Here is a 22,271-nt window from a genome sequence, read left to right as displayed (position 1 = left end):
CAGAGAATTCATGAAAATGTAAATCTAGTCCACGGCAAAATAATAACAAAATCAAACCTATCCAACATATCCAAGACAAGGAGTTAATGTTTCTACTATCCAAACAGCTCTTACAGATCAGTATGAAAACTATTCACAACCACAAAGGAACCTGGAGAAGAGCAAATCCAAGGAGAAGACACATGATGTCTGTTACCATGCTATGAAATCAGGGCTCCTCTGAGAAACATCTTTGACTTTTAAAAGAGAGTTCTAGGAAAACAAGAATAGTCACAGATGAGGTAACACGGACCGAGGTTTTTATTTCGTTTTAAGGTTTTTCAAGATGGCATGCGTTCACACCATCGATGAATGCACAAGTCCATCGCGCTTTGTTTTCGCATCAAAATGCTTGCTTGCTCCTCGGGGAGCCAACCCCGAATTAATGATGGCAGGCACAAAATTTTTAAAAATCACATATTCTTAGTATATTAGGTTTCAAAAGAAATATTAAAAATGATATCATTCTCAAAAGTTTAGAGGTAGGCACAGCTCAAGAAGTTCTGGTTTGCAGAAAGTTACCTAGCACAACAGCGGAATACACCAAAAGACAGTTTTATCGAGTGCTGCTGGCAAGACAACACTCTTGTGTACAGCTAGGACCTGTGCACAGTAACAATCCCAATGTAAGGATACCTCGAAGAAACACAGAAAGTGGAAAAATGCTATCACAGGCACCAGGGAAAAGGACCTGTCAACTCCTCTGTGCGTGACATGTCTTCTATGACCTAAAATACCCTGAGAACGGCTCCTTTTCTTTATTATTTCTCAGACAGACCTCCAAAGAGTAGGAAGAGGGGACGTTAATTGTACATAGCGGGTCCATTTTGGCTGTGAACAGTTGTGGTTCCGGTTATACATACAGCACTATTTTAACATAGTCAGCGTTACCGCCACATGAAGAACAACACACACACAGCTCAGCAGTCCACGCAATGATGGATCCAGAACTGCTCCATCAGGTTCCCTTCCTCCGGTATCCTTAAAAACTACAACACTAACGAGGAGTTCCCGTCGTGGCGCAGTGGTTAACGAATCCGACTAAGAACCATGAGGTTGCGGGTTCGGTCCCTGCCCTTGCTCAGTGGGTTAACGATCCGGCGTTGCCGTGAGCTGTGGTGTAGGTTGCAGACGCGGCTCGGATCCCGCGTTGCTGTGGCTCTGGCGTAGGCCAGTGGCTACAGCTCCGATTCAACCGCTAGCCTGGGAACCTCCATATGCCGTGGGAGCGGCCCAAGAAGTAGCAACAACAACAAAAGACAAAAGACAAAAAGACAAAAAGACAAAAACAAAACAAAACAAAACAAAACAAAAAAAAAACTACAACACTAACGAGAATAGACATCCAAGCTTATAGATTTCCCATTCACTTCACCAATAATCAAGACTCTGCTATGGGTCTAACACCAAGAACAGAACAAACAGACATCATGGTGCTTCCCCTTAAGGACTTGGGTTGGGGGTGCAGGGAGGGTATAAGAATGTGAGAATTAGGGAGTTCCCATGGTGGCTCAGTGGAAACGAATCTCATTAGTATCCATGAGGATACGGGTTTGATACCTGGCCTCACTCAGTGGGTCAGGGATCCAGCGTTGCCACTGAGCTGTGGTGTAGGCTGCAGACGTGGCTCAGATCCTGTGTTGCTGTGGCTGTGGCTTAAGTGGCAGCCACAGCTCCAATCTGACCCCTAGCTTGGGAACTTCCATATGCCACAAGTATGGCCCTAAAAAGCATTAAAAAAAAAAAAAAAAAGAATATGAGAATTCAAAACACTGGATAAAATTAGAAAATGCCACTAATAAATTATGAAATAGATTATAAATACATAAGCAGCAAATAAAGAAAGATGAATATGAAAGTCTGGAATGATACAGGGACTTCACAGAAAAAGAGAGACAAACTGTACTTAAGAAAAGGTAGAATTTAGATATTTGAAAGAAAAGGAGACAGGAGACAAAGTTCCTTGCTGAAATTCCCTTTCGTCAGCCACTAACAGATTCAAATCAGAAACGATGCCAATTGACGTGTCACTGACTCCTGAATCAGCAAATGGTTAACTGTAATAACTGCAAGCAATGAGGTATGATGAAAATGGCACTATGTATTCTGGCAGGAATTTGCAGGCTGGATGCAAGAGAAAGAAACTGGTATTGCTGAGACCAGGGAAAGATATTTTCAAGAAAATCCAACTTCGATGTCTTAAGGACCCAGTCTAGGGTTATTCCCTAGTAAACAGAGAGGAAGTGAGAGACCTGAATCTGATTTGAAGCATCAGGAGAACTTGGTGACAAGTGATTCCAGACGATAAATGAGAGAGAATGCCCAAGTTTCTACCGCAAGAGAATGAAAACTTCCAACGCAGTGTTCTTATTATAAAAATAAGGAGAGGAGTTCCTGCTGTGGTGCAGTGGGTTGAGAATCCAACTGCAGCGTCTCAAGTCCCTGCAGGGGAATGGGTTCAATCTCCAGCCCAGAGAAATGAGTTCAAGGAAAGTTGTTGCCACAGCTGTAGCTCAGCTATAGCTCAGGTCACAGCTGCGGCTCAGATTCAATCCCTGGCCTGGGAACGTCCATATGCCACACGTGCAGCCATAAAATATAAAAAAAAAAAAAAAGGAGAAAACCTACTCTATATGGTAATTATTATCTAAACACTATTAGATGCTACAGTGTCTATCTGTCATTCTCTTTGGCTCCTGTGTATCTGTCGCCTTCCCATGTTGGAAGCATGCCTGCCTGTCATAGGAGGCAAAACCCACCTCCTACTCTAGAAACAAACTTATGAATAAAAATATCCAACAGTCACACCTCAGCCTGACTGCAGTTACGGCCTGGGCTCGTGACCTACTTTCTGCCAGTCAGATACACCAGCCCCAGACTCTAAGAAGTTTAGAAAAATAAAAAAGCAAGGCATGGCAACTGGTGGCAGCACCTAAATCAAGGTTCCAGCAGCAGTGGCTGGAGTCCGGGACAAGCATCAAGTCGCAAAGACAGTGCCCTTGGCCGCCTCATCACCAGACAAGTTTGATGATGTGGGGCATGGGTCCAGGCTGCCTGCTTCTAAGGCCCTCCCAGAGATTCTGATAAGCACTCAATGCACCCGAAGTGACTTTCTGCTTCTGTGCTTATGGCGAGGAATCCTGATTGACAGCGATGCTAATGAGACAGCTTGTGAAAGAGCAGGAAAGTTCTTCTTTTAAGAAGATGGGGTATCTGGAAGGAAATTCCAGCGCTGTCTGCCAACAATCAGAACACTATTGGCTTAAGATCCAGAGACCTCCCAAACCCTGGCCCCTTGCATGGGCACGCGTGGGCACTTCTTGCACCGTCTGACAGAAAGGCAACGTGAGGTACTCACCAAAAGAACACAGGCTTCAGAATCTGATGAACCTATGCTCAAATAACACCTTGAAGAGTTAGTCACTGAGTGACTTTGGGCAAGTCACTTTACTTCTCCGAGCCTGTTTTCTCACCTATCAAGTTGAAATAACCACGTCAATTCTGCAAAGTGGTTGCTGGGATGAAATGAGATAAGAGGATGCAAAAGCCCTCATCTGGTGCCAGGCGTAGAGCGGTACTCAATTCAATCAATGTCAGTCTCTTAACTCGGTGATGCCGGCCACCTGCAGTCTTTTGGTTTCACATCCTGTGCTGACCTGGGTTATACAGTCTCGTCTGTGCCCCTCCTTCTGCACACCTCCCAGCAGTGCAACGATACTCACTTAGAACCTCCACTCCGGTGCCGCATGGGCCTGCCTGCAGGGACTCGTTGACCTTTAGGCCTAATGCTTTTTCTTTTGTCTTATGTCCTTTGGCCTGCTTGGAGTCCTAAGAACATCAACCTGGCAGCTCAAGTTTTTAAAGTAATATGTTCTCATTTCTGATAACTGGGAAGCATAGAACAGTGCACAGAAGGGGAAACATCATGAAACTTTTAGATGTGGAAGAAACCTAATAGAATGACGATTCAAACCCTCTTATTTTTGAAACGAGCAAACTAAAGCACAGAGAGGATCGAGGATGGTTCCAAGTTTACAAGGATCTTCATGGCATACATGACAAACCAGTGCTGAGCATCTAGAGGTGGCGGCATCAGGGAACAGGGCCAGAGCCCGGTCTTCAGCTGGCTTTCCTGACTCTAGTGCAGTGCACGCTCCACGCCACGTCCAGAGGCTGAGAACCTGCGTCCCATCAAGCCGCCCTGGCCATCTCCCTTCAATAACAGCTGCCAAATCCTGAAGAGAGTAGGAGTTCCCAGGGCAGAAAAGGGCATTTGACGCAGGCACAGCAGCACAACCCAAGGCCCGAGGCCTGCCAGCCGGTGCGGCAGACGGTGAACCATCAGCCAGAGGAAGGCCCACGTGGCAGAAACGACAAGACATGGACGTGGCCGAGCTGGCCGGGGCCAGGCTATGAAGACCCTTCAAGGCTGCTTTAGGAACCGGGAGCCTTCTCCTCTGTCGCAGCAGGAGACACTAAGCAAAGGAGAGGCAAGATCAGAGCTGAGTTTCAAAACTGGAGAGGCGACAGGGGGAATGAAGGCAGGCCAGGGAAATGACCACTGCAGTGGCCCAGGGAACAGGGGAGGACGCCCTTCCAGAGGCCAAGGTGAAGGAGGTGGAAAGGAGAGCGCGCCTCCAGTGGCTGGTGGAACCCAAGGGGGAGCTGACCACAGGACAGGCAGTCTCTCTCTCAGCCACCACAGACCTCCAGCTGTGCCCAGGCCCCACACTAAAGAAGAGAAAGGGAAAAAAGAAAAGGCAAAAACCTCATAGATTGGCAGATGGCTTTTAGAGAAGAAAAATACAAGTGACGGCCCTGAGTTCACTGTCGGGACTCGACTTCACAATTTCACCTAATGACTTAGGAGATCAGATCTCCAAGAGCCACCCCCACAAGCTCTAGACACCACACACAGAGGCAGTTAATTCAGCAAGGAGAACCGGGAACAGGCTTGCCATGAAATGGCACAGGGGGACTCTCGACCAGGCCTATTGCTCTGATGAGGCTGCCACCCGGGCCAGGTTTTAGAGGGTGAGGGGAGTGGGGCAGGCTCACCTGGACCTTGTGGGAGGAGAAGCAACCTTCTCCCAGAGTTGCTGCGAAAGCCACAACAATCTAACAGGATCATGGAAACATCCAAAGGCAGGTCTCCCAAAGGAAAGAAAATCTGCCCGCCTGTTTAATCTCACCGTCTCCACAGGCCCAGCACCAATCAATCAGGATCCATCCAGAACGTGGCTGCATTCTGACATGTTCTCAGTTAAGTGGTGTGGAAATGCACCCAGAGCAGTTTTTACCATAAAATGCTGATCGTGCTTTCAGTAATTACTCAGGAATCACACCGACACACGTTTGCTTCTTTTGAAGGACGGAAAAAAGACCAGATAAACAAATGAAGATGTATCCTATACTGGTTCTGGAATAGTTTAAGATAATGCACTGGAACTATGTACACACCACCAGAGATGCATCTCAAAAACATTTTTTTTATAAAAAAAGCTGAATTGTGTCATTTATGTCAATGCTATGTATATGTAAAACACACAACTATCAGAAAAAGCATTTATGGACATACACATAAGTAATAAAAATACAAAATAATATTGCATGGGTGAAGGTGGAGGACCTTCCCATGAAGCCAAGACTCTCAGCAGCGTCTTCCTCCTGATGCCTTACTCTGGCCTTTTCACTCTCCTCATTAGGAAAAGTTAAAAAGGAGTTTACTCCACGGGCCTCCACTCCAGTGCCTGGCTCCTCTGAGAAGTTTGATTCTTTTAGTCAAAATATATATGAGTTCTGTCCAATGAAGCTGATGACCTAAGAATTGTTTTTTAAAAATCACTTATGACTGTAGATTTTTTGTTATATTAAGTATGAGTGATTTTTATTGAAGTATGATTTACAATATATTACTTTCAAGTGTACAGCCTAGTGACTCAATATTTTCATACGTTATACTCCATTTAAAGTTATAAAAAAATCATGGCTCTATTTCCCTGTGCTGCACAATAGAGCTGAGTGAGCTCTGTTTGTAACTCAAGTTTGGAGGGGAAACAAAACAGGCTGTGAACTTTTCGGAGTCTTTGATGAAAGAGCAAAACATACTTCATCAAAAAAAACTAAATAGCCTGTCTTCAACAATTTAACTTTCTTTCTCCTTCCAAATGTATTACTATCAACTTCTTACAACAGGGACTATTTCTCTTGGTATCACACAGCTCATGTGTGTGTGTATACATATAATGCTCAAATATAACATATAATATTATATAATAATTTTACAATTATAATATTATATAATACATATAATAGTCAAATCCGGGGAGAGAGAAGAAAAATCGCAGGTAGTGTGAAAACTTTAGCTGCATATCTAACATACTTTTATACAAACAATAAATGATATGAAACAAATACAACAAAATATTAATATTTTTTAATTCTTGGTGATGAGAATATGGATGCCTCAAACTGTACTTTTCAGAGGAAAGGAAATATATCATTTTTAAGTTTTAAGTGGAAAAATATGAGGGTGGGGGAATTTGCTAAGTAGCTTTTTTGAGTGTCTTTAAAATATATATACTGCCCAAGCACTTCCTCCTAACTATTTTCATCATAGAAGCATGGCGAGTGTAGGATTAAACTCCATGACAGTAGTTACCACAACTGCCTGGTCCTTTTCTCAAGTCTGGGGATGCAACATAAACACATATGACCCTCACTTCTCTGAAAACCAATTTTTAAAAATCTTCCCAACCCAATATAATTAGAAGACGGAAGAGTAGTTGAGCACATTTTAAATTTACAATGAGGAACAAATGTGCTTTAAGACCTATGAGCAGAAGGAAAACAATGCAAAGTTCCCAGTGACTTAGTGATACAAAGTACAAAAAAGCGATTAGTATAAATTCACCACCTTGAATAAGTCAGGCAGTGGGAGGTACCTCTTTGACTCTTGAAGCTGTCTCTGGAGAGATACAACATAAGCAAATCATCTTCTATATGTGTATAACTTGGTCACTCTGCTGTAGAGCAGAAATTGACAGAACACTGTAAACTAACTATAATAAAAAATGTTTAAAAAGGAACAATCTTCTACTTTAGACTTACTATGGATCAAGATCTAACAGAAGTCTTATTAAGCAGAGCATTCATGTTTCCTAAAATAATCATTTCTGATGCAAATCAAAACTGTAATGAGATATCACTTCACACCAGTCAGAATGGCCATCATCTATTTCCCCCACCACCACCCCGCTTTTTAGGGCCACACCCTTGGCACATGGACATTCCCAGGCTAGGGACTGAACTGGAGCTACAGCTACTGGCCTACGCAACAGCCACAGCAACACAGGATCCAAGTTGCATCTGCAACCTACACCACGGCTCACGGCAACACCAAATCCTTAACTCACTGAGCGGGGCCAGGGATTGTACCTGCATTTTCATGGATCCTTGGCGGGTTCGTTAATGGCTGAACCACGTTAATGGCCTGAGTTAATGGCCTGACCATCGTCTAGGAGTCTACAAACAAAAAATGCTGGACAGGGTGTGGAGAAAGGGAACCTCCCACACTGGTGGTGGGAATGTAAATCGGTGCAACCACAATGGAAAACAGTAGGGAGGGTGCTTAAAAAACTAAAATTAGAATTACCATATGATCCAGCAGTCTCACTCCTGGGCATATATCTGGGAAAGACCCAAACTCTAATTTGAAAAGATACATGCACTCCTATGTTCATAGCAGCACGATTTATAGTAGTCAAGACATGGAAGCAACCTAAACGTCCACCAATAGAGGAATGGATAAAGAAGATGTGCTACATATTTACAAAGGGACGATTAGCCATAAAAACGAATGAAATCATGTCATTTGCAGCAATATGGATGGACCTGGAGATTATCATATGAAGTAATCCAGACAAAGACAAATATCATATGATAGCATTTGTATATAGAATCTAAAAAAAAAATGATACAGATGAACTTATTTACAAAACAGAAACTGTCTCACAGACATAGAAAATAAACTCATGGTTACCAAAGGGGAAAGGGTAGGGGGATAAGTGAGAAACTTGGGATTAACAGAAACATACTGCTATATAGAAAATAGATCAACAATGAGGACATACTGTATAGCACAAGGAACTACACTCAGTATCTTGTAATAACTTATGATGGAAAAAATATGAAAAAGCATATATGTGTGTGTGTACCTGAATCACGCTGCTGCACACCTGAAATTAACATGACCCTGTAGATCAACAATACTTCAATTAAAAAATAATAATAATGACTGTTATTCCATCCTTAGAACACAAAGTTCTGAAGCCAAAGTGCTTTCAGCCACCTAAGGAGAAATACAAATGTTGTGGCATGTGTATTCAAAGATTTGGCAAATAAGCATAAATTGCCAGCAAGCATGATAAGATTAAAATATGACTGAGAATGAGAAAGACAATGTCTCATCCTCATGAGTCCAACAGGGGAAGGAATGGTAATCAAGAAAAATATAAACCAATGATAGATGAGTGCTACAAAGAAACTTTTCTTGGTGCTGGGTCAGTCAGGAACGGAAAGGCCAGCTCAGATAGACAGGGCTCTGAAGAGATGACATTTGAAGTGTGACCTAAGTTTCAAAGAGAAGGGGTCTGCCAAAATCAGAGAGGAATGTTCCGAGAAGAAGACCAGCAAGTGAAAAGACCTGGAGTTGGAAGACTCTAAATGGTGTATTCTAGGAGACAGCAGACAACCGACATACATGTCCAGGGAATGGATGAGAGGAAGTTAAGATGAGGCTGAAGGGATAGGCAGGGGCCAGTTCATTCACGGAGAAGCCTGAGAGGACACAGCCTAAGACCTATTTTTTGAAGATCACATTGGCTGCCTCATGGAAACAGACTGGAGGAAACCATGAGCAGAAGTGGGAGATGGAAAGTTACGAGGCTACTGCAATGATCCAGGCAGGAGATGACATTGGTTTGGACTCAGGAGGTAGTAAGAGACTCAATCCTCCTACCATGAGTACTTGCTGAACACCTAGCGTGTATGTAGCAGGCACTATTCTAGGAGGTGGAGACATTGGGAGGAGCCAGGCTAACAGGATCCTTGTTCTTGTTCAGATAACATTCTCAAAGAAGAAAAAAAAGTAAACAAAGAAACCACAAAATTTTAGATGGTAAGATGCTATGAAGACTACTTAGCCTGGAAAGTCAAGAAAGGTAATCTTTTACTGAAATCATATTGATGAGAAAGTGTTTAGGAGGACAAAGGAGTTGGAGAAAGATGCGTGGACAAGGGGCACTGCCAGCTATCCTGGGGAACAAGGATCACACCCTCAGTCTCTGCAGCACTCCCCACCCCTCGCACGGTGCGCCCAGAGGGGAAATCAGGATGGAGAAATCAGGCAGCACGATGTGCTCTGGTTACTGGCCCTGCATAGTTAAGATGCTTATCTAAGGGATAATTGCAATGAGTCCAGAGTCTTGCATCTTCTCCACACACAGAAAAGCTCTAAAAGCATTAACTTGAGATGTCTGCTTTTGTGATTAGCAGCCATCTTTCCATGTTCAACTACATTTTTTTTCCAAGCAAAAATCCCCCACAAAACTAACCTCCTACACATTCTGGCTCCTCCTTACCTCTTCAGAGCAGTTCCCCAGAGGTATCTGAGAGGCTGTCTCCCAGGCTATGTAATCCTCAGTAAGGTCCCCAAATAAAATTTATCTCACGTGGAGGTTCCATCGTGACTCAGTGGAAACAAATCTGACTAGCATCCATGAGGGAACAGGCTTGATTCCTGGCCTCACTTCAATCAGTGGGTTAAGGATCCAGCGTTGCCATGAGCCGTGGTGTAGGTCACAGAGGCAGCTCGAATCTGGCATTACTGTGGCTACGGCTCCGATTCAATCCCTGGCCTGGGAACCTCCACATGCCTTTAGTAGGGCCCTAAAAAGACAAAAGACAAACAAAACAAAACAAAACAAGCTTAGCTCACAGCTTTTAGGTTGTACTTTTTTTTTTTTTTTTTCCTTCAACAGGTGGAAGAAATTCAAGATGAATCCTGGAGCTAGAACCAGCCACACTCGCTGACATGAGTGGTGAGAGAAATGAAGGAATCAGAATAACGCCCAGGACTATGATTTTAGAAACGGCCAATAATGGTGCCATGTTCTAAACTGAAACCTTGAGGGGAACGTATCCATGAGACTTTTAGAATCAAGGGTTTTATTTTAGACACACTAACTTTGAGACCATATGAAATCTACACTGGATGTGAGTCTGGAGCTTCGAGAAGAGGCCTTGGCCAGAAGCTGAAATCTGGGAGAATCTTTACAGAGACGGCAGTGAAGCCATGGAATGGACAAAACAGCCCAGGTGGGCTGCAGAGCAGGAAAGCAGGGCAGGGCTTAGGATAGGCCTGCGGCACTATACATTTCAGAGCTCACGTAGTGGACGAGAAGCCAAGAAAAGAGGCAGAGGAGTGACGGGGGTGGGAGGTAGAAGGAAGGCCAAGAGAATAGCTGGTATGGACTGAGTGCTGGTGTTCCCCCAAAACTCATACTGTGAAGCCCTAACCCCCGAGCACGGCTGTGTGTGGCTGTATATGGAGATTAGGCCTGGAAGTCAGTGTCTGAGGCTAAATGAAGTGGCGAGGCTCTGATAGCACAGGATTAGTATCCTGGGGAGAAGAGACACCAGAGAGCCCCCACTCCCCCACCACCTGTTTCTGTAAATAAAGTTTTATCCGAACAAAGCCACGATATCGCAATTATACACTATTTATGGTAGATCCAAGTAACTCCAACAGACTATGTGTCCCCAGAAGCCTAAAATATTTACTATCTTATCCTTTGCAGAGAAAGTTTGCTGATCCTTGATCTGGATCATTTGCAAAGGGGCAGCACCACCACATAGAGATCAGACCGTCTCAAAAGGCTGCACGGAGAGCAGCGTCAAGCACCAAGTTATCACCAATAATGGGTATTTACTGCATCTTCATGTGACCTGTCTATAAATTTTAATGGTATCTAAAGTTAAATGATGAAAGTGGGGAGGAACAGCAATGAAATAACAGATAAAAATGAGAATCCATAATTACCCTTTGCCAAATATGATGACAAATTCCAAAGACAATACCCTAGCGGAAATAAATTTCTACCGCCTATTCCTCCTTCGCAGATCAAGGAAGAAGAAAATGTAGGAAGACTCATGATAGAGAAAAATGCAGCACTTTTTCATTCCCATATGAATAATGGTAACTACTCTCCTACAGAAATCTTCCCACTCTATCAAACTGGGCCACTGTCCTACACACGAACACTTTGATTCTTCCTATTTCAATGCCTTTGCCCAAGGAGAATTCTCTGATTCTCCATCCAAATAAAAGAGGTCTTCTCAAAAGCTCTTCCAGTCCAAACCTCAGTCACCTTTCAAAGCTCACTGACATGTCACCTGCTCCCTGAATCTGTCTCCCTGCCCTTGGCCAAGGCTGATTTTCCCTTCTGGGTCTGACACCATTTCTGTCTTTCTCAGGGCCCTCGTCAAACATTGCTTTATAATGTTGTAAATGTGGCCCATACCCACACAACCAGGTTATAACAAGCAAGCTAGAGGAAAGGAATCATTTCTTATCATCTTTCCATCCCTACAGCAACAATCAATAAAATGCCTAAAGGCACATACCTTCTTAATAAAATTTGAGGTTAATGGTAACACAATCTCTAGCCATAAATATGTACCTCGTTATTGCCTTAAGGTGAGTCAGTTTAACTTGCGTTTCATTGGTATGAAATGTTAAGTATTTTCAAATGCAATTGTGATGCCCATGTGTACAGCTAAGTATTTCCTTCTCTTTACACCATTGCTCACCAGCCTAGGAGAGTCACCAACTCTTCTCAGTTTACGCGTAACCAGAGATAATAAGAATGTGAGCCCTCCTGGCTAAGAGTTCACAGTGGGGCTCAACACCATCATTTGAGTGTTCCGAAAAGCTGAAAAATGCCACAGAAGATGTAAGGACGTTTTTTTTCATTACTGTTCTAGGGTGCTGCGACTCTGCAAACAACCCGCTGATTGATGTTATGTCGATGCTTCTCAGGAAGAATCTCATTCCAATCTTAGTGAGAAATCAAGGGCTGTTCCGGGCACTTAAGCTTTATGATACTCAACAGACAGGTCAACTGATCATTACAGCCAAAGAGCTCTCTCATGCTGTACCGTAGAAAAAATATATAGACAAAGAAACGATTAAAAAAAAAAAAAGACCTTGTTACAAAGGCTCTGAAGGTGAAGTCTTTGCAATGGCGTCTACATTAATCAAACTGATTTTCCTGATAAGATCTGAACCCAGTATTAACACAAAACAGGAACAAATGGAAAATGAAGAGCAGGATGCTAGCCCGAGTCTGTATTTTTTAAGTATAGAACAGTGTCTGAACACAAAGCATTACATTTTTCCAGTTTTTTATATTAAAAGTGTAACGTTTTCATGATAACTATCATTTATGCTACAAATCTTATAAAAATCTTTAGTCCAAATTAAAACTAATATATACTAGTTTTAGTGACCTAAAACTTAATATACTATAACTTCTCATGTACTATCTGTCTTCGCTCCAATATTTTAATATAAGTATATTTTTTGGGGGGGAGTGCCTATTGTGGTGCAGCGGAAATGAATCCCACTAGTATCCATGAGGATGCAAGTTCGATCCCTGGCCTTGCTCAGTGGGTTAAGGATCTGGCGTTGCCATGAGCTGTGGTATAGGTCGCAGATGCAGCTCGGATCCCACGTGTCACTGACATGTCAGCCAGCAACTGCAGCTCCAATTCAACCCCTAGCCTGGGAACTTCCATATGTCATGGGTGCCGCCCTAAAAAGCAAAATTTAAAAATATACACGTATATTTTTAATTGTATCTAGTTTTTTCCCTATTCTGATTCATGATGGCATTCTTTTTCTAAGCAAAGTAACATTTGCTGTGACTAAGCCAGAGGTGAAATGAAAGAACTGCTCGCCACGAGTAGGAATGGAAAGAAAACCACCATCTGACACATCCTTGCCTTGCTTTCAAGCTCTCTTTCAGGTCTCCAGGTGTGAGTTTACAGAACTAACCTATAGAAGTTAGCACTCGCTGCACTTCCCATTATCCGTCATCACACCAATCATTCCAACCCAATGAAGAAATGTGAGTGGGCTCCAGTTCACTGAGTTGTATTTATAACTGGCCAAAAAAAATCACACTTAAGGAATCATGATTCAAGAACTGAATGATAGCATACGGCACAAATGAACCTTTCCACAGAAAAGAAAATCATGGACTTGGAGAATAGGCTTGTGGTTGCCAGAGGGAAGTGGGGTGGATTGGAGCTTGGGGTTATTAGATGCAGACTGTTGCCTCTGGAATGGATTAGCAATGAGATCCTGCTGTGTAGCACTGGGAACTCTGTCTAGTCACTTATGATGGCACATGAGAATGTGAAAAAGTAGAATGTATACATGTATGGGTCACCATGCTGTACAGTAGAAAAAGAATTGTATTGGGGAAATAACAATTAAAAAAGAAGAAAAAGGAAAAAAAAAAGAACTGAATGATATCTGGAGAGAAATCTCTAGGAATTAGATGAGCACGGCCCTAGCTGCTCAAAGCACTCAAGATCTAAGAACTCTCCCTACATGAGGAAGATCATGGCCACAGAATCCTCTTCTGCAGTGTTCCAGAGAGCTCTTACCAACAGATCATGTTTGGAAGATGAGATGAAACATAGCTGCAGTCCATGGATTAGATTTCCTGAGGGATATGTCCTTGCCCTCATCCAACCTCAGATTTCTTAATCACTGATTTCATTGGTACCGTCATTATTTATGTGAAGACTTAAAAAAAAAAAATTAAGGACCCAATGAGAAGTCAGCATCAAATTTTTTTAAAAGTCAAAAAAAATTGTGAATATTTCGAATTTATTTTACATTTATCCATTATTTTACATGAATCCCTGTTCTAGACTAACAGGGGGCATTCAACAGATTCAAAGAGGTGCCTGTGAACTGAATATCCATCCACAGATTATCTGGGATAAGGACCAGACTGGACACACCCAAGGCAGGCAGCCACAAACTTCTGGGCAGAGTCTCAGATACTCCTGAATCAAAATGGTTTTGCTAAGTCTGAAGAACTCAACAGTGCAGCAAGATCAGTTCTGCCATTTAATTTCTCTCTGGAACATCTGGTGCTTAGACATTAGTCCTCAAGCACTTTCTGAGGGGCTGCCACTCCTCCAGTTCTGGGTGACGTCTTGGGGAACAAGAGCAGAGTGGGTTCTGCCTTTCAGGGTCCCCACGAGTCAGTGATAAAGTGAGCATCTGAGTAAAGACCTAGGCTGTGAGGCAGAAGGTCTGGGGTCCACACCCGGCTTCCTCCCTCACATGGTGAGCAGATTCATTTTCTATGGCTGTTACAACAAATTACCACAGATTTAGTGACTTACAACCACCCAGGTTTATTATCTTGGACTTCTGTAGGTCAGAACTCAACACGGGTCTCAAGACCGAGTTGAAGGTGTTGGCAGGGCAGAGGCCCGGGCTCCAGGCTCTAGTGAAGAATCCATTTCCTTGTCCCTTCCAGCTGCTCGTGGCTCATGGCCTTCTTCCTGCCTCCTCAAAGCCAGCACTGGAGCATCTCTCTCTGACCAGAGGGGAAAGGCCCTTTGCTTATAAGGACCCATGTGATTATACCAGGCCCACCCAAATAAGGCAAAATATCTCCTCCTCTCTAGGTCCTCAGCTTAGTCACATCTGCAGGTCCCTTTCACCATAGAAGGTCACACATTGGGTTTCCCAGAAATTAGAACATGGACCTCTTTGGGAGGCTGTTCTTTCTGCTTACCACGCTCAGCAACCTTGAAAACAGAAGTCCAGCTCTCAGGGGGAGGCCTGCAGAATGAGAGAGCTCCTCTCAGCCCCGTTTTCTACAGGCGTGTCCACAGGAAGAATTCTAACAAGCAGCTTCTCACATCACCAACCAGAGAGGCCAGGGCAGCGGCAGGCACCCTCTGCTCTTCCAGCTGCCATCAGGCAGCCAGGAGGAGCCAGTGACACAGAGAAAAGTTAGTAAAAGAGACTAAATGATTTGTGAAAAGACTGACAATAGGACCATTATAAACCCACTGCTGGCCTCCAGAGCCAGTGAAAGAGGGTGAGGCTGCTGCCGACCACAGCACTGGTGGGTTTTAATTCTGGGGTGACTCCTTGCGTGACACGGTCAAAGTCACAGCATTGTCCCCTCAGCCATCTGTTCTCGTTATTTTCAGAGCCTTTATGTGGTCTGCTCCCCTGGCTGCACTGTGTTAGCAAGCCGCATAAAAATACAAAGTCACGGCCATGCTTTACATTAAAAGTGTTTTAGGAGTGATTCTGAACATAAGATCTAGAAGTAAGGCTCATTTATACCAACTCATTCCTACCTCAAGCGCAAAGTACACCATTAAGTATGAACAGTATTTTAGTTTCTTGGTGGGCATTTCCTTTACAGAAACCACAGTCCTATACAGTATTTCCTGTAAAATAACCACATCATTTTTTTCTTCTGAAAGTGAGGACATCTGGCAGCTGAGGCTGCAAGTAACCTACCAAAGTTTTCTCTACGTACTGGAGCCTAAAAAACGACTCAAAATGTTGACTGCACCTATAAGAACAAAATTAAAAGGTGCCAAACCATGATTTTTAAACCTTACAAAAAAGAGTAAAAAAAAAACCCTTTATAATGCCAAAGTATGGTTTACCATTTTGCCTCATTATAATTATGGAATGTGTTTAAGGTTTAAACAGAGGATGGTTTTGCTCTGTATTGCTTAATTAGAAAAAAAAGAGAGAGAGAGAGAGGCCTTTCACGTGGCCGTTTTTAATAAGATTTCAAGTGTCTTAAGAGATCTGCTATTCCGCACACCCTGTATATGTTTTATTTCATTCAAAGAACTGAAATTTAAGTGAAACTATATAGAAACACCCTCTTTATTAGTGGAGCAAAACTGCTTGTAACTGCTTCACCCAAGACGACAGCCGCCTTCCAGGAGACGTTTCTATTGACCTTGACCGTGGCTGCAGCTTCAGGAGGAAGGTCACTACAGGACAGGAACGCACAGCCAGTCCAGCCCTCATGGTCTAAATGAACAACGGGCACATTCACGGTGGGTTTCTCAGCACCTTCTACATTTTACTCTATAGACTCATTTGTATGGTGGCTGAAATAGCCACAGAGATAAACTTAAAAATACAGGCAAATATACTTAAAGTTTCAGGTATCGACCCGAAAATAGCTCATCAGATAATGTGTGACAGATTTTTAAACGTAAAGGGGAAGAAAAAACAAAAGCTGTACCAAACTATCAAGAGAAGGAAGGGACATGAGTACCAAAACAATAAGGCTGAGATTATACTTAGGAAGAGTTTCTTCCGTAAGTGAGATGGAGAAAACATCTAGAATTTGAAAGAAACAATGAATGATGAGAGGCTGGGGGTGAAAGGGGGGTTCCCCTATCTTATCCTGAATTTCAAACCTCACTGGTCACTGGGTTAAATTTAGTATTAAAATGCCCTTTCTTCAATAAGCGAGATTCATGGGGCTTGTTCCTTTCAGATTTTAAAACGCAGTGGTGGATCTATGCTGTGGTCGGAAAGCGCTGACAAGGAGGAGCTCCAGAATCCAGGAGTTCTGCACAGGAGACCGTCGGTTGTTTTGCAAATAACATCACATTAAATAAACACACCTTTCAGCAGTCTAAGAAAACTGCAGATCCAAGTAAGGAAGGCTTCCTTTGCATGCAAGATTCTATCTTTAATTCAAAACTAGTTCATCTCAAAACTAGTGGCAGCAACTTTCACTTAGAATCTTTTACTCAACAGAAGCAAAGCTCAGATGTAGGCACTGACCACAAATGTTTCTAACAAGAACTTGCTAAAATAGAAGGGTAGATGGTAGAAAAAAACGCAGTATTTTTTATTTAAAGAATACTAGGACTTTTCAGTACATCGTTTGTTAAACTGTTCTCATGAACAATAGGTCAAAAACAATATATGGAAAATCATGTTTTGAAAATTATATATGAACTCCATCTCAGTACAATAAGACTAATTTGAGATGAATGGAATTGAATGAATTGAGACTTTTAGTATCATTTATGAGAAAAGGGATAGCTAAAAAATTGAAATGTGACATGAACAAAGATAAACAGAGCTCACAGGCAAATAAACATCAGTAATTTGATATTATCTTTCCACAGTTATTACAAAGTTTACTCCCAGTATTTTCATTCTAGACTGGTCTTTCCCCTCCCCATCCCAAATCATATCTGATCTGAACAGCTCATCTCAAGCTTTACTCCACCTTTAAACTCTTAACCGAGTTCACTCCCCTTTCTCCTTTATTTTCAGCCCTTTGGGTCATGCTATTCATTTGGGGACTTGGATATATTTTTCCTGACACATTTACAAGCATGTTTCATCCACAATGAGAACATAAACTTGTTCAGAGAAGCTCTTATACGTTAAATCTCTATTTTTTAGGGTATTCTGGCTCTCAATATCACACCGGATACTAGGCCCTAATACACGCTAAAGAGCTTTAGATTGGTTTTAGGAAATACTTTCTTGTAGCACCAGCAATGACCAAAATTTTATCCACAACTCAGTGGGCAGTTCTGCTGAGTTGAGTAAAATCCCCCCCCTGGCTGGAAAAGCTTCTGGAGAAACCTTGACCGATCACTGATGTGAGAGACCTACACCAGAGCCTTGCCTACGGCATCTTTTCAGTCCTGGAGAGCTTACTGAATCGGATCACAGGACCGATTTCAAACAACCAGATGAGGCTGCAGGTAAAGGCACAGTCATCCAGGTATGAAGTAAGATAGGTCTGAGTTAGCTTGAAAGCAGAGGTGAAGGCCTGACAAGGGTGGCAACTGTGCCAACTGAATCTGGGTGTGAATGTGTGATTCTGTTTGTATATAATAGATATAATATATTATAGTATAACACAACATATATAATAATAAATAGGTATTTGGCCTTCATTCCCAGCTCCTGGCACAGAGCTCTTCAAACCCTTATAATTTTCTTAGTGAAAGGCATGAAAGGAACATCTTCGGTCACAGTTTTGATCCTTGACCCCTGATCCTTCTTAATCCCTTGGAATTTCACAGGTGACGGGACCACCTTCTGGGCTAACGAGGTAACCCTTGCTGGGCCCCTAGATAGTTTCAGACTGCTGGCTGGTTGCTAGAAAGATCCAGTTTTGATTAGAAGCTTGGAACTTTCAGCTCCATCCTCAGCCTCAAGGAAGGGCAGAGGGCTGGAGATTGAGTTATTAATCAAGCATGCCTACGTGATGAGACCTCCATTAAAGAGCCTGAAGGATGGGGTTCGGGGCTCAAAGAGCTTCTGGACTCGTGAACACAGGCGCATGTCAGGAGGAAGGCGACCCCCCTCAATCCACACGAACAGAAAAGCTCATGTGCTGAGGACCCCCCACCCAGACCCTGCCCTACGTAATTCTTCATCTGGCTATTCCTTTGTAACCTTTATAACAGCCTTATAGTAAATAAGGATAGCAATAGTAAATAAAGAGTTCCCCTGAATTCCGTATCTAGAAAATGATTAAACTTGAGAAGGAGGTTGTGGAAATCCTCAGTGTTGTAGCCACACTGGACAGAAGTGTGAGCATCCAATTCTTGACTCTGGCATCTGAAGTGGGCACAGTCCTTAACCTATGGGGTCCTAGCCCTTTACCTTTGGGGTCTGGGCTAACTCTGGGTAGTTAGTGTTAGGAGGGGACTGAACTGAACAACACCCAGATGGTGCCAAGAGTGCACCTGATGTCTTAAGGGCTAAGGGTGAAAACAACTCAGAAAGAGCAAAACAAGAGTGTAGGGGAAGTTACTAGCTCTCTCTGGACAGGTCCCTCCTCTGGAAAATCACATCAGCATTCAGGACGTGTCAGGTCTCCCTCAGCTTCTAAATCCAATGCCTGGGGAGGCAGAGAGGCTCACGGTGAACATGCTGGCACCCAGAGTGCCACCAGAGCATCAGCAGAGCTGTGGCGATTTTAAAAGAGAAGCACCTTCAAAGGTGACCAGAGCCACAGAGCCGGTCAGTAACAATCTCTGAAAATTAACTAGTAAGCCTAGGACGATCTGAGAGGCAAGCCCACCAAGAGTCCCCTTTTTATCATGGCAGCATTTTCAAATTTAAAATTTTTCATTTTTATTGGAATGTTGACATACAAGAATTTACAAAGCAAACCTTAACTAACTTAAATATTTTGAATGAACTTTTTCAACTGACCCATCTACAGGATGTAACACAGCAGGTGTCTTTAACACCTTGCTAGAAATAGCTTCTTGTGTCTCTATCTTCCAACTAATTTATGTTTTTCTAGGTGTTTTATGCTTCAATGTTCATATTTAAGTCACAGCAATTTTAAAAAATGATAGAAAATACATGCCCCCGAAGTTACACTGAGAACGTAACGTAACTAAGTTATTTAAATGCACTCTATGTCAGAAAAAGGACTGTGGTTTGTAGCAGGTATACTGACTACTTTCAGCACCCACAGAAATTGTTTTTTTTAATTATATAAGTACTAAACATATCAGTCTTGATAAGAGGGCCTCATGTGTGATATCTTATTAAAAATGAAACAAATACCAAAGGAACCTTTTCTAAATCTAAAATGTTATGATTCTGAAATTCCCTGGTGGAGCAACAGGTTAAGGATCCAGCGTTGTCCCTGCTGTGGCTTGGGTTGCTGCTATGGTGCAGGTTTGATCTCTGGCCCAGGAATTTCTGCACACCACAGGTGGCCAAAGATTAGACAAAGATCCTTCATATTAATTAAATTTATTTTAATTATCAAAGAGACATCCAAACTGGCTTATTTTCTGTGAAAACCAATGATAGTTTGTGGGCAAAGAACTAGAATATAATCAAAATTAGTTTGTTGTCATTAACAGAAATAAAATACAATTCCAACGGCCAGTCGGGTTTCTGATACCATAAATTGTCATTTGATTAATGTACACAGGACAGAAAAACTCTCAAATAATGATTCAAAACAGAAGCATTCCAAAATTATTCAAGGGCAAAAGAGCAGCACCTTTTGTCCTTGAATAATCTAAGATGTAATGTGCTTAATAGTTGGAACATATCTGACAAAAGGCGAAATAATCCCTAGTAAAAACAGACAGAAATGCAAAACCTGTAACAGTGGTCTTGTCTTTTGCTGATATAAAAACACATTTGGGATTCAACTTTTTGAATTATAAGAAAGTTCCAATTTCTTTTTTTTTTTTTTTTTCTCTTCTGCCTAATTTTATTTTTTTTTTTTTTTTTGTCTTTTTGTCTTTTTTTTTTTTTTTTGTTGTTGTTGTTGTTGTTGTTGCTATTTCTTGGGCCGCTCCCGCGGCATATGGAGGTTCCCAGGCTAGGGGCTGAATCGGAGCTGTAGCCACCAGCCTACACCAGGGCCACAGCAACGCGGGATCCGAGCCGCGTCTGCAACCTACACCACAGCTCACGGCAACGCCGGATCGTTAACCCACTGAGCAAGGGCAGGGACCGAACCCGCAACCTCATGGTTCCTAGTCGGATTCGTTAACCACTGCGCCACGATGGGAACTCCCCCAATTTCTTATACTTACTCTTTATTTTACTGCTAGACATTATAAACTCCTCTGCATCAAAAACTAAACTCAGACCCAAACAGCACTTTCTTCTATCAAATTAATCCACACACACACATCCCCATATTAGGCTCAAAGATGAATTTAAGACAATGGAGGAACTAGAGTTTGTGGCTAATGATGTTCATATCTGGGTCCAGGTTGGACTTTGGCTGGATCTTCCAGTGACGTGATTTAAGTTTGACCTGCTTGTGGGTCTGTATACATAATGCACAGACAGCACAGTATTTCTATTTGAAATGATAATTTACGAACATTTTACTGCTGTGAAATCAAGATAAGGGTGCAGTTTCCTCTAAGAGAGTGTGACTAGGTTAAGTTCAAAACATCTGCTGTGTAAATCTACATATAGCATGTCTAATTCTGTCAACATGCAGAATACAAAGGCAACAAGGTAAGGTTCTTTCTTTCCACCAACCCCAGTGTCATTAAAGTGCTCCCCAGTTTTGCTTACCTGAAACATCCCGACTTCCTTTAGGGCTCATTTCCAGCATTAACTATCCTGGGAATCCCTTGCCTGCCAGACAAAGTAAGCCCTGCTTCCTTTTGGATTCCTTAGCATTTTATGAACCTCTATTGTCATGTTTGCATCTTCTCTTTCATACAAAAGATCTTGAGCTCCTTGAGAACAGAAACTGATTCTTCATTTCATATATATAGATACACACACACACGTATAAAAATATATAGTGCCAATGTCTGACACTGAACTTAGGACTAGGGGGTACTCAGTAAATGTTGAAATAATAGATAGGGCTTTTAATCACTGTGATACTACTTGGGTGCTAGAATCACTATGCAAATATTATCCATTATAAAACATTTAACATTATACAGTATCGCCATTCACACAGTCACAAGAGTATAAAAACACTATCACTTTAATTTTAAGTGGCAATAAAGCTACATGGGAAAGAGATAGAGAACATGAAAAATATTAAGAAAGGTAAATCTATGAATCAATAAAGCCTTTTTATTTTATTTTTTATTTGTCTTTTTGCCATTTCTTGGGCCTCTCCTGCGGCATGTGGAGGTTCCCAGGCTAGGGGTCGAATCGGAGCTGTAGCCGCCGGCCTATGGCAAAGCCACAGCAACGCAGGATCCGAGCCTCGTCTGCAACCTACACCACAGCTCACGGCAACGCCGGATCCTTAACCCACTGAGCAAGGCCAGCGATCGAACCTGCAACCTCATGGTTGCGGATTCATTAACCACTGTGCCATAACGGGAACTCCTAAAGCCTTTTTAAATTAATAAATTTAAAATACCAGTACAAATATATTATTTAAAGATAACAACAGTAAATACCAAAAGGCATAGATAATTAAAAGTAGTTACTTTGGGGGAGGAGGAGAAGGTGAGGGAAAGTGACACCCCTCTGCTTAGTGCTTTTCTTTTTTAAGTTTTTAGAATATAATAGGTGCCACTCTAATAATCTAAAACTGTGTTAACTTTTCTAAGTAAATGAAGATCAAATACGTCATTCTAGAAACATTCCTGCC

General features: G+C 42.3%; 1 protein-coding gene across 9 annotated transcripts in view; it reads right to left on the bottom strand.

Annotated features, from left to right (window-relative positions):
- VAV3 (vav guanine nucleotide exchange factor 3) overlaps positions 1–22,271 on the bottom strand; it is a 373,539-nt gene that overhangs the window by 237,391 nt on the left and 113,877 nt on the right. Inside the window, exons 1-2 of one of the 9 annotated variants that reach the window (XM_085023768.1) lie at positions 5,232–5,311; positions 3,398–4,514 (exon numbers count right to left, since the gene is read on the bottom strand). The exons of the other annotated variants lie outside the window; for them this stretch is intronic. The gene's annotated coding sequence lies outside the window, so the exon portion shown is untranslated. Of the gene's footprint in view, positions 1–3,397; positions 4,515–5,231; positions 5,312–22,271 lie in introns of those variants that run through there. 9 annotated transcript variants of the gene reach the window in all.

Source organism: Sus scrofa, chromosome 4, assembly GCF_054392235.1.
Source record: "Sus scrofa isolate SSC_HxYL_T2T_F1_AM1 chromosome 4, Sscrofa_HxYL_maternal_Yorkshire_Landrace_v2.0, whole genome shotgun sequence".
Lineage (NCBI taxonomy): Eukaryota > Metazoa > Chordata > Mammalia > Artiodactyla > Suidae > Sus > Sus scrofa.
This window is presented reverse-complemented; position numbering and strand designations above follow the sequence as displayed.